The following is a 12,622-nucleotide window of genomic DNA, read 5'->3' as shown; positions in this document are numbered from 1 at the left end:
TGTGTGTGTGTGTGTGTGTGTGTGTGTGTGTGTGTGTGTGTGTGTGTGTGTGTGTGTGCGCGCGCGTGTGTGTGCGCGTGCGTGCGCGTGCGTGCGTGCGTGCGTGCGCTGACTGCAGTCTTTCAGCACCTATGTCCGGGAACACATGGTGGTATTGAGAAACACACATGTGCGCTTGGGCATAAAAAGAGGATAAAGAGTTCACTGTAACGCAATGTATTCAGGTCATCGTACACAAGGCAAAGATTATTGACACCAAACAAAGCTTGAGTGTGTCCACGTTGGTGGTCTCATGATATGTGTAAGGAGGGACTGGACAAGGTAGAGGTGAGAGGGCCATGGGAATTACTCTTTTGTGGCAAAGCTACGGAAGGTAAGCCACTATTTTTTAAGACTGTGTAAACAAAGAGCTTCCTGTCAACTATACTGCCTGATGCCAGCAGGAAGTTTTCTTAAAGTGCTCATATTCTGCTCGAATAGCTTTACATAGTTTATTATAAAAACACCATATTTTATTGTAATGCACATTGCTGCAGCTCTTCTTCTCAAGGACTACTAAGGACTACTAGCCAGTCAGAAGCAGAGTATGAGGGCATGCCCTGACAGTACCTAGGTAAGGACTACTAGCCACTCAGAAGCAGAGTATGAGAGCGTGCTATGCTAGCAGCTAGCCGGGCCTTGTAATGTGTGTTACAAAACGACGAGCGTTTGTATCTGAAGTAAAGTCTGGACTACAGCAGAGCTGTTTGGAGCAGTTTGTGAACAGTGATTTCTGTTGGAAATGGTAAGTCCCTTTTAGGTGAGGGTTTGAGATTTTTCACTTTTTAAACCTATAACGTGCCCAAAAAACGATATATAACACAATAAAGGAAAGGGAAAAAAGACAAAAAGCATAAAATGAGAACAGCATGTTCCTTAACCTACAGTACATTGCCTCAGAAAGCCCCCAAAAGGGGATTTGAATTTCCAGAATGTTCTGACAGCGTCAGTAGAGCTGCAAAGAGCAATGGATTTATAGATAACTCGTCAGCTATTAAATTCACTGCCAACTGTTTTGATAATCCATTAATTGCTTTGAGTCATTTTTCCCCCCAGCTTGTTTAATGTTTCTTCTCTCATCTGTAACTTTAATCTGAATCTTTGAGTTGTGGACAAAACAAGACATTCAAGGCTTTTTAGGAACCACTGATGTACATTTTTCACCATTCCTGACATTTTAGAGACCAAACAACTTAACAGATTAACAAAAAAAAAAAAGATTGTTAGTTGCAGCCTTAAACTGAGTTTGTTCACTGTAAGCCTATGAGGGAAAATATCAAGCAACCAGTGTGTGCAACGACAGCTGTGGTTTAAATGAGTTTCAAGATGGAGTACTCTAGTTCTACTCTCAGTTTGGCACTGAGACACACACACAGACACAGACACACACACACACAAACACACTGTCAAGGGCCTTCGGGCATCAATCATTTCTGCTGAGGCTGTTGAAAAAAATCCGGCTGGTGGCCAACAGACAGGTGCTGAACTAGCCAGAGGAAGATGAGCCTTAATGCTGGCCAACCTGTTGTCATCCATGCACAATTACCAGTACGCATGGCCTCCAGGTGATGGCGGCTTGATTGTAATTCCTCTCATACACATGCTCCACAAATGAGTCACTTGCCACTTTGGGGCCATGTTAGAGGAAAAAGCTTTGCAAACACTCTGCAGCCACATGTACAGTGGCTGACCTTAGATGTTTTCATGGCTTTTTCTTTAACCAAGTGAAAAGCAATCTGTCTCTCTCGGCATAGTCACCCTGTCCAAATCAGTAATTAGTAGATGCACCTTTGGCTGCAAATACAGCACGTCGCTACAGAACTGCCCAAGCTCTGTCAGGTTGCACGAAGAGTTTGAGATAACAGGCTTTTTCAAGTCCTGCCACAAATTCTCAACTGGGTTAGGAACTGACTCTGTCCCTCCACAACATTGACATTGTTGTTTTTAAGCCATTCCTGTGTAGCTTCGGCTTTAAAAGGCTTTCCAGATACGTGCATGGTTTTCCATTGAAACCTCTTGACTGCCTACAGGTGATCTCCCTTTTGCTAATGATGTGACTTCTAAAACCAAATGGCTGCATCAGTGAGTATGTTTACATGCATACTAATACTCCACTATTATACCGAATATGATACAGGTCATACAGCGTATTCTAAATAAAGCTCTTTGCGAATATAGCAATCACGATGGCAGTTTTTTTCTGAATGCTTAAACCCTAACTGTGATTGTCATAGCACAATTTCTAAAACTTTTAATACTTATAGCAAAACCACTCACTGAGTTTGCAAAACAAAGCCCAAACACTACTTTGCACTCAGAACTGTAAGATATGTGATATGCCGTTAACATTCAGGTTTGAATAACCTTCTTTGGGCATACAGCACATTCAGGATCTGCATCTAAATCAGTTTTTTTACAGCAGTTTGTGACAGTTTACAGCCTCTTGCCTGTTCAGGCTTACAGTCAGCTCTGTACCTTAACTAGCCATTATGGCTGCAGTAGAGATGCGTGCCCAAAAGAAAAGAAGGAGAGACAAAGCTATTTTTAAACATTATTAAGACTTGGATATGAATTGGTTTTTGGATATGCAACATCACAACGCCGACCTTTTCAAGAAGCTGGTTGAAGGAATGAAAGAGGGACGCTGTGTTTGCACGGTCGAAGGGCAAAAAACAGAATTACAGTACATGTGCATGGAAAAGTAGTCACTGAGGATTCAAGTCTGCTTTATTACAGGGGGTGAATATTTAGTTGTGAAAACCTATTTTATAGATGTAATTTGTGGTTTTCTGTTGATCGTTGAAAAAAAAGTCAAATTAAATCAACTATCATTTTATGTTGTAAAACAATAAAACATGAAAACCTTCAAGTGGGGTGAACTATACTGTGCTGTAATCTCTCGTGGATGCATCCATGCAACAGCAGCTAAGAGATAATGGGATTTATTAAGCAATGGGGAAACGTGTACGTTTTTTTACTGACTTAGTCAAAATAAAACTTTTGAGGAAAAAAACGACGTCATTGTTTCTTTCTTTTAGTATGGAAGGTATCTGAAACAATAATTTTTTTAATACATCTGCCAATATTGGACTTAAAGTCCTCTCAATTTGAGATAAGATGAGTTCAAGGGAGCAGCCAGACTCTCATGAAAGGATGAGCTCAAGGAATTCAATTGGAAAACAAACACAACTTTTAGGGTGGGATGGTGTGTGTGTGTGTGTGTGTGTGTGTGTGTGTGTGTGACTCTGTGTGCACATGCGTGTGTGAGTGTGGGTTTGTGTGTTTGTGTGTGTATTTGTATGTATGTTTGTTTGTGCATGTTTGTCTGTGTGTGCACGTGCGTGTGTGAGCGTGGGTTTGTGTGTGTGTGTGTTTGGATCATAGACTACAGTCTATGGTTGTTGTGTGTGTGTGTATGTTTGTGTGTGTGTTTGAATGTTTGTTTGTGTGTTTGTGTGTGTGTTTTGATCATATACTACAGTCTATGGTTTGTATGTGTGTGTGTGTGCGTGTTTGTGTGTGCGTGTATGTGTGTTTGAATGTTTGTGTGTTTGTATGTGTGTGTGTGTGATTGTGTGTGTGTGTATGCACATGTGTGAGTTTGTGTGCGTGTGTGGGTTTGTATGCTTGTGTGTGTGTGTGTTTGAATGTTTGTGTTTGTATGTGTGTGTGTGTGATTGTATGTATGTGTGTGCACATGTGTGAGTTAGTCTGCGTGTGTGGGTGTGTGTGTGTGAGTGTGTGTTTGGATCATACACCACAGTCTATGGTTTTTATGTGTGTGTGTGTGTGTGTGTGTGTGTGTGTGTGTGTGTGTGTGTGTGTGTGTGTGTGTGTTTGTATGTATGTTTATGCAATGCCTTCTAGTTTGTCACAGGAAAAAGACATATAATAGAAAATATAATATGTCTTACGGCAAACTCTGACGACACTTTTGAAAGTAATAACAAAGCAAGTAATCAACATTAGAAACAGCACCTGTGTGTGTAAACAGGCCTGTCTCTTTTTCTTTATTAACTCTCTTATTGAATAGGCAAAGCTTATGGAGATTAATTACACCGGGATACCAGTCGGCGATGTGCTGTAGTCTGAGAGCCAGAGGTAGATTGGTTTGGATCATGCATCATCACATGCTATTCACCACTGCCTTAAATAATCACTTTTCACCTTTTTTTTTGGCTTTAACCGAACTTCACTGCAAAAGACAATACACAGCAAAGATGAATTGATTAGTTATTATATTCATCGCCCACTATTTCCATTATCAATTAATCAGTTTGAGTCAAAAAGTAAAGTAAGTAAAGAACCCTTCTGTTATTCCAGCTTCTTAAATGTGAATATTTTCGTTTTTCTTTACTCCTCTGTGGCCAATTACTTTGATATTAAAACACAAGTAAAAATCGAGGCATACCGAGTAAATACAGTAGATAGCTTATTCTGCACAGTCAAAACTGCAATTTCAGGATCCTGACATTATGCATACCGTGCACTTCCTTTTACTGAGTAATTGGTCCATTATTCGCTGCATGGTTCGAGAATGATAAATATGTTTTTGTATAAGAGCACAGTACACACTCTGAGACAATAACAGGTAAAGAATGAGAAACGGGAGACGTGTCATCTGGATCCTTTGGATTATCGTTTCCACAGTACAGCACTGCAACATGTACGGTATGAAACCACAATTAGTGTCTCATTATCATTTCAGATTGGAAGTCACATTACGGGGACAAATGTGGGATTAGTTGTTGCTAATGAGTTGGTATTAAACACGTTGAACTCGTATAAATATATAAATATGTGGTATAAATAAATGTTCCAGACAGTACTAGGCAGCAGCAGCAGCAGCTCGTTTGCCGGGCTCCCTCTTTCCCGCAAGAGGACTGCTGGGATTTGGTCAAGGAAGTAATTGGACACAACAACAAATGCAAAATTGATCACAGCTGTTGCAATTAGGAGAAATATGGGACAATCAATGTTTTTCATGTTTCGACTGAGTTATCCACAATGACGGCATTCCAATATGTAAGATAGTGGGATAATTATAGCGCGATCCTCTTATGGTAGTGTTCCAAAATGATTCCGTAATACTTTAGGATAATAACCCATGAGACTTAGATCTCATGCAGAATACCTGCACAGCTGAAATGCAGGTTTGGGTGGAATGGATACAAGGATTTTTTTACTCCACTTAATAACAAACCCTGCCCAGCTTTTAACAATATTTCCGTCCCTCCCTCGTGTCTCATTCACCGCTAAGTATACACCTAATATAATCATACCCCAGTGATGCCGGTTGTAACGTGTTATTAATCTGATACTTTTGTCAGTAATGAGTTACTATTTCCAAACCTGTAATCAGATTACAGTTACTTATCCAAGTCCCCCCACCCCCCACCCCTGCACCCCATCATTAGCACCCAGATGAGCCTTTTCAGTTGAAGGCCGCTCCTTCCCAAGTGTAGGACCAGAAGACTCATGGACTCCTTTGTCCCTCATGTCATCATGCTGTACAACTCTTCACTCGGGGGGGGGGGGGGGGGGGGGAAATAGGGTAAATATGGTAAAGAGTACAGTACATATACACACATTCCTGGGCTCCCATGAATAAATACCTGGACACTTGAACACTTGAATTGACACTGGACACTTGACTGATAATGTTTGGTAAATATCTTTTTTATAGCAGAAGGTTTTAATGTATATATTATTATTATTATTATTATTATTATTATTATTATCTTTATACTGTCTCCTTTTCAATAAACTGCATTTTTTCTTTTTCTTGCTGAAAACTGCTGCTGGAAATTTCAATTTCCTTGCAGGAGTCATCCCAAAAGGATTAATAAAGAGAAGTCAAAGTCTAAGTCCCTGTGCGTTGCTACAGTATTTTTGTCATATTCCTTAGTAAAAATGTATTTTTGCTTTCTTCTTGCGTCTCGGTGAGTGGAGTCACGTGTGTGATAGGTGACGTTTTCAGCATGAGGACGGTTCACGTCCACGCAGCCACACAAACGTAAAAAATGGAGGGATGAGAGAGATGAGCGTCTTCTAGCTGGAAATCCAGTCACTAGTTGGAGCTTGTGTCGGCTAAAGATGGCGACATTAAGGTTCCTTGTACTCTGTGCTGAGGGCGACAAAGTGCATCTAGCTACAAAAACATTTGGAGTCTGTTGGAATTTAAAATGTTATATGTGCTTAAACATTGCGTGATTTGCATTATACATTTAAGCTAAACGGTAAAAGCATTATTTCAACATAAATGAAGACATGTTGGTCAAGCATTAAGTTTGTTGTTATAAGTATATAGTTTGTTGTTTGTTGCATTAAGTTGTTTTGCAATACTTCTGTTTTATAATATAAGATGTTCTGGTACATTCCGTTATAATCCAGCTCTCCTTAATGTGTTAGAAGTAGAATTGATTGTTAGGGACGCTTCCTGAATCAGGTTTCAGTCCCTCTTTACCCCCACTGATCTTTGCCTGAACTGAGGGTCATAAACCTTCAGTCACATTCCAGCTGAAAGATAACGAATAGGCACACACACACACATCACTGTGGTCTAAAGACCCCACCCTTGTGGATAAGACGAGGGGGTCCAAGAGCCAGAGAGTCAGACAAAGGAAAGGGGAGAGCTGCGACAGCTTGATCCAGGTAACTTTCTCTCAGGATATCCTGTGTAATAAATGGATTCACATTTCAACATCCGAGATTTTGACTTCTAATTGAATGAACCCTGAGAATGGAGCAGGATTTAGCTCCAACAAGTCTCAGCATTGCACGATCAAACCCACAGAGCAAGTCCCGCCAGGTAGAGGGGGGGGGGGGGGGGGGGGGGGGGGGGGGGGGGGGGGGGGGTTGTTGGCAGCGGCCAAATGTAAAATAAAGTAACTTGTCATCTAACTCTGTTACTTTTATAATCACTTAATCTGTAAAGTAACTAAGTTACTTTTTTAAACGCTGATCATACCGCATGTTCAACCCTTTAAAACGATCCCTCAGTGCCTACATGGTATTTATTGCTTATTGTGAAGTCATTTCTTGGAAAGCTAAAAGGTTCTGTAAGTAAATAAACCACACTAATGGATGAAAGTATCACAGTTGGGTCATAAATAAAGATGTTTCATCAAATTTTAATAAATAAACTCAAAAAACCATATTGATCCAAAAGATTTCTGAATAGAGAAACATAAAAAATATTAATTACTTAACACTCCATTAGTTATTTGAACTATGTCACTTTTTTTTTTCTTCAAATATGCTTATTATTACGAGCAGAACGTAAAGGCCTTTTGTCACACGATTTAGCACCGCACGTCACGTAACATGATGGCATACCTTGCATCATAGGTAAAAAAAAAAAAAAAAATCCAGGAAATCACATTGTAGGATTTTTAAGGAATTTATGTGTAAATGATGGTGGAAAATGTGTATTTGGTCAATAATAAATCCCAGCTACATTGTGTAAACACCTGGTGAAGACTTGCAGGAAACGGTTGACTTCTGTCATTGCCAACAAAGGTTATGTTACAAAGTACCACCATCATTTACAAGTAAATTTTTTAAAAATCCTACAATGTGATTTCCTGGATTTTTATTTTCTCATTTGGTCTCTCATAGTTAAAGTGTACCTATGATGCAAATTACAGACCTCTCTCCTCTTTCTAAGGAGGAGAACTTGCACAATCAGTGGCTGACTAAATGCTTCTTGGCCCCTCTCCTCTGTATGAGGGGTTTAGTGTTTGACTCAGTTAAACCTGAGAAATTCTCTCAGAAAATTCATTAAGGAAGAAGGATGAAGGAGAAGTGAAACGCTTGAAGCGGACAAAGACACTGGAGAAAAACAGAGAAGAATACCTTTTTGTGTTTTCCTAACGACATATCTACTTGCAAATACACCTTTTAAAAACTTATACCAACATGGAGAGCGGGGCTGGGCCAGTCCCGACGACCAGGGAGAGAATGCTGGAAGGCGGACTCGGAGCCGCAGACTCCCGACGCCAGAGAAACCGAGGCCAGCAGCCATCTTTAGACCGCCAACCAAAGAACAAAGATGCTGTACACACTCATCCAGGAAAGCTCAGATCTCACTCTCGCCTCAAATGCATCAAACAGGGAGATCCAGTACGTGCTAGGTTAGCCTTTAGCTTTGTTTTCTTTGTTCATTTTTTTATGTATTCACATGTCGTCATTGTATCACCAAAACAAAATTTCAGAATGTGCAATGATCTTGTGTAATGGGGAACCCCAAATAAGGTACTAGTAACTTTTTGGAGGGGTCCCGGTTACAAAAAACCTCCAATCGAGTTGTTCTACGAGCCCAGACAATCCAAATAAGTAAAAAGGCTAATGCTGTGTCTTAATTTGGATGCATACACTTATGTGTTGTACACTGTGTACACGATGTACTCCCTTGTCTACCTTGCCACCTGTTGTCACTCGCCACAATATACACCGGCTTGTTATCTCACTATGTGACCATAGTATAGAGGTAAAAAAGAAAAACATGTATAAATTACATATTTATAATTTGGTTTTTGTTTCCCATTGCAAGCGGATGCAAGTCTCTTTTGCAAGTCTTCAGTCTGAACTGGGCTTTAACGATGCAGAAAACAACTGCTTTTGGCAGCCATTTTTAAATAAAATACCTATATTTATTGTGTCTCCCAGAGTGAAATTGGCTCTATTAGTTTATTTTAAATGAGACAATAAAGCGCTGATAAACAAACCTTGTATTACCCGTGACACACACATAAAAAAAACAGTACCTCACAAGGAAAGGCGGAAATAAAACCTAAATCTCCACCTCCACTCCTAAATAATTTGACTGCACTCCCTAACTAACAACATTTGACAAGCCTAAGTCATGATCTAATACATTTTGGAAATCATTAATTTCTCATTATGTGCCGAATAATTTTGTCATCTCCCTGAGTTTCTAGAGATATTGAAAGAAGTGAAGAAATTAATCCCCATCACAAATGGCCAGCAGAGACCATTAAAATCCAGCTTTGATTGATCTTGATATTAACTAAAGACCTGCTAAAGTTATTTGACGAGGAAGTTGGAAGACAGTGCTTAATCACGCTCGTTCAGAGACTCGTGGATTAAGTTGGGCTGCAGTGGAGATATGTGGCACGTGTCACAGCATTCAAGGGAGGGAAGGATAATGTCTCAGTCTGGGGATGATTCCAATCAAAGCCAGAGAAATAGACCTGTTATGGAAACATCTGCAAGCTCACACGGCCATCTTGCAGTTGTAGAGCGCTTGTTGCCATCTTTTATGTAACTCCATACATGCCATCTGTCACATCAATCCAGATTATGTATTTGTTAGCGTTGCCACTATAACCCCAGTCCTCTCTGTCTAACATTGCTGTCTCTTCAAGGCTGCAACCGAATCATGTATGAACAAACGTCTCGCACCTGCTGCGTACTTCAAAAAAACTATTAAAGTTTCAAATTAAAGCTGTTATTGTCTGGGATGTTGACATTTTGGAAATTAGAGTCTTGAATAGAGAACAGTGCAATGTTTATAAGTCTTCAAAAGCTGTCAGTGTGGAAAGCTTTGTGTTTTTTTTTTTCTCAGCCGGGTGTCACTGTCTGCATGGAGCAACAAGACAAAACGCAGTGTGACTGGAAAATGTGCATGGTGAGATGTGAGCTCTAAAGTGAAGGTAATGGTTTGGACGCTGGGTATTGACTGCCCTCGGAACTTTAATAGGAGATTCCTATAGGCCCAGACGGGAGGTAATTTCTGAGGGGGATTCAAGTATGTACAAGCTGAGAAACATCTGTGATATTTAGAAGCACAGTGTTATAATATCTCTTAAGGGATGATTTTGGGTTTGTTGATTTAGATTTTTCGAGCAAATGGATTTCTCTCAAAATCAAACACAGACATGTCTTTTTTTGTAAGATTATTTGTTGAGGCATTTTAGGCCTTTATTTTAGACAGGAGAGGTGAAGACATTATAGATAGATAGATAGATGCAGATAGATGGTTGCTAAATGTTGATACTGAAGACATTAGGCCCGTATTCACTGACAACGTATTTTGCTCTTGTACAATATCCACTCTTAGCAACTAAAGCATGATTTCACTTTGCATGGTTATCTTTAGGCACTCAGCAGTTGGTTAATGTTAGGAAGACATAATGGTCTCAGCAAAATATACAAGAGTGACATGCACGACAAGACACAAGTTTTCCCTAATTGTAAAAGCCCTGAAAAACCTCTGAACTCACTTTACTTCTCACTGTGAGCGATGTCCTACATGAACACATTTTTTATCAAAGGTACACCCGTTTTGGTTGTTGCACAGGAGACATTTCTGTATGTGTGTTTTTCTCTATGTTTTTCTGTGCGTGGCTTAAATGGAAAAAATCTATGTCAGATTCTTCTGAGCACAAAGAGGATTTAGCGTTATTTTACCTTTTTTAATATAGAAGATCTAACCACACATTGCACTCAGAATGTAAACCTCCATTCTTCAGTGTTAAAATCTTGTGCTTTTGGTTTCCTGTGTGCAAGTCATAATGTGATGGAAAAATAGACATTGGAAAACTGTTTACAATACATACACACCTAAAAAGTTAACCCTTGTGTTGGACCCATTTTTTTAATTTTAATATCAGGAACTTGGCTTTCTTTCAACCAAATTGCCAAAAAATAACATGGATGACATACAATGTTCTTCAGGTAAAATTAATAATTACTTTACCATTACTTTATCATCTATACGTCAATACATCATCTATACATCTATACATCATCTATACATTCATCTATCATCTTTACATCTATCTATACATCTATCTATCTATCTATACATCTATACATCATCTATTCATCATATATGCATCTATCATCTATACATCTATCTATACATCTATCATCTATACATCAATACAACATCTATACATCTATACATCATCTATACATCCACCTATCATCTTTACATCTATCTATACATCTATCTATCTATCTATACATCTATACATAATCTATCCATCATATATACATCTATCATCTATACATCTATCTATACATCTATCATCTATACATCAATACATCATCTATACATCTATACATCATCTATACATCCACCTATCATCTTTACATCTATCTCTCATCTATACATACATCTATCTATACATCTATCATCTACACATCTATTTATACATCCTTCTATCCATCTATCCATCTATCAATAAATAAATATTGGCTGTTGGGTTAAATCGCCGCCAGACTGATAGTTCCAAGATTGCATATGGTAATGCAAATGGATGAAGTACTACAGTATATTTGAGACTAACATTTCTTTTCACTTTGACATTAAAGGGTATTTTTGTGTTGATCAGTGTCAAAAACAAACACATTAAAACAGAAGAGAGAGCGTATAGCCGGAGAACTTCCCAGTGACTGACAGCGCTCAACTAGGCTTTTACAAGGTTAGTGTCCCAGAAAATGAAACGCATCCTGTCTGCCGACTCTCCGGCTGGGCTTACAGCAGGCTCAGCGTTCCGATGCACGCTCTCCTGTGGGAACGGATTTAGTTGGATTTTTAATTATCCAACTCTGATTTGTAAATTAGTTTTTTCATGCCAAAACTAATAATAACAATAGACAGTGATGGATCTTGGGAGACTTAAATATGCTTATGAGGAGACAGATTGTTCTCTACTCAAGCCGTCAGAGATTACCACCCCCACTTAGAGGCCTATAAGCAAATCAAAACACTTGTAAGACAATGAAATGACACTATCACATCAAGGTCTTAAATCATTATTTTTGATAGCATAAAAATCACATAAATCAACTGCAAAATGCCAGTGATATCCCTATTACTTTACCCGATAATTAAAATATACTGTACTTGATATATTTTGTAGTAACTAGGCTATGTAATACACGTACCAAGCAAATATGATGAAGTGAGAAACAAATATGTTGATTTTCTGAAATGTAACACTTGAGTCTATAAGGGAAGCAGTCCTGGATGGTGGATACAGTGTTTTAAATTACAGCAATCAGTCTTCCTCACTGACTGGTTGAAAGCTCACCCATCCGTCCACCTACACAGACTCACTGTCACCACTGATACGCACACACACTGACACACACACAGGTTCCTACGCAAACCTTCATCCTTCATTTACTGGCTCTGTCTGTGTCCCTCTGTACAGCTGAACCACCACACCAATATCACTCAATTAGACCAAGCTACACCCCGAGGCTGCCTCTGTTTCGGGTGTAAAGACAGGATTATTACCCAAAGGCAACATACTTTATCCCGGCAGCTTGGACAACCAGCTACAGAGGAGGATAGACAAATGGATATTTACTAATTCAGTGTGCTGCATAGAGGCCGAGCAGTGTGCTTTGGATCTCTTGGTGTGTTCCATCTCCAGGTTTGGCAGCACAGTCCTAGCTGAGACCCTCTGAATAAGCACATCCTTCTGCTCCCATCTCAGGAGACTTAATTGTTGCCGGACATTGTTTGTGATTCCTGCTAAGTTGCCAGAAAGTTTCCCTCTCTTGCAGCTTTTTGTAACCCCCACACAGCTCGCTGGGTTTCTGA

This window comes from Etheostoma cragini, chromosome 7 (genome assembly GCF_013103735.1).
Source record: "Etheostoma cragini isolate CJK2018 chromosome 7, CSU_Ecrag_1.0, whole genome shotgun sequence".
Classification (NCBI taxonomy): Eukaryota; Metazoa; Chordata; class Actinopteri; order Perciformes; family Percidae; genus Etheostoma; species Etheostoma cragini.
This window is presented reverse-complemented; position numbering follows the sequence as displayed.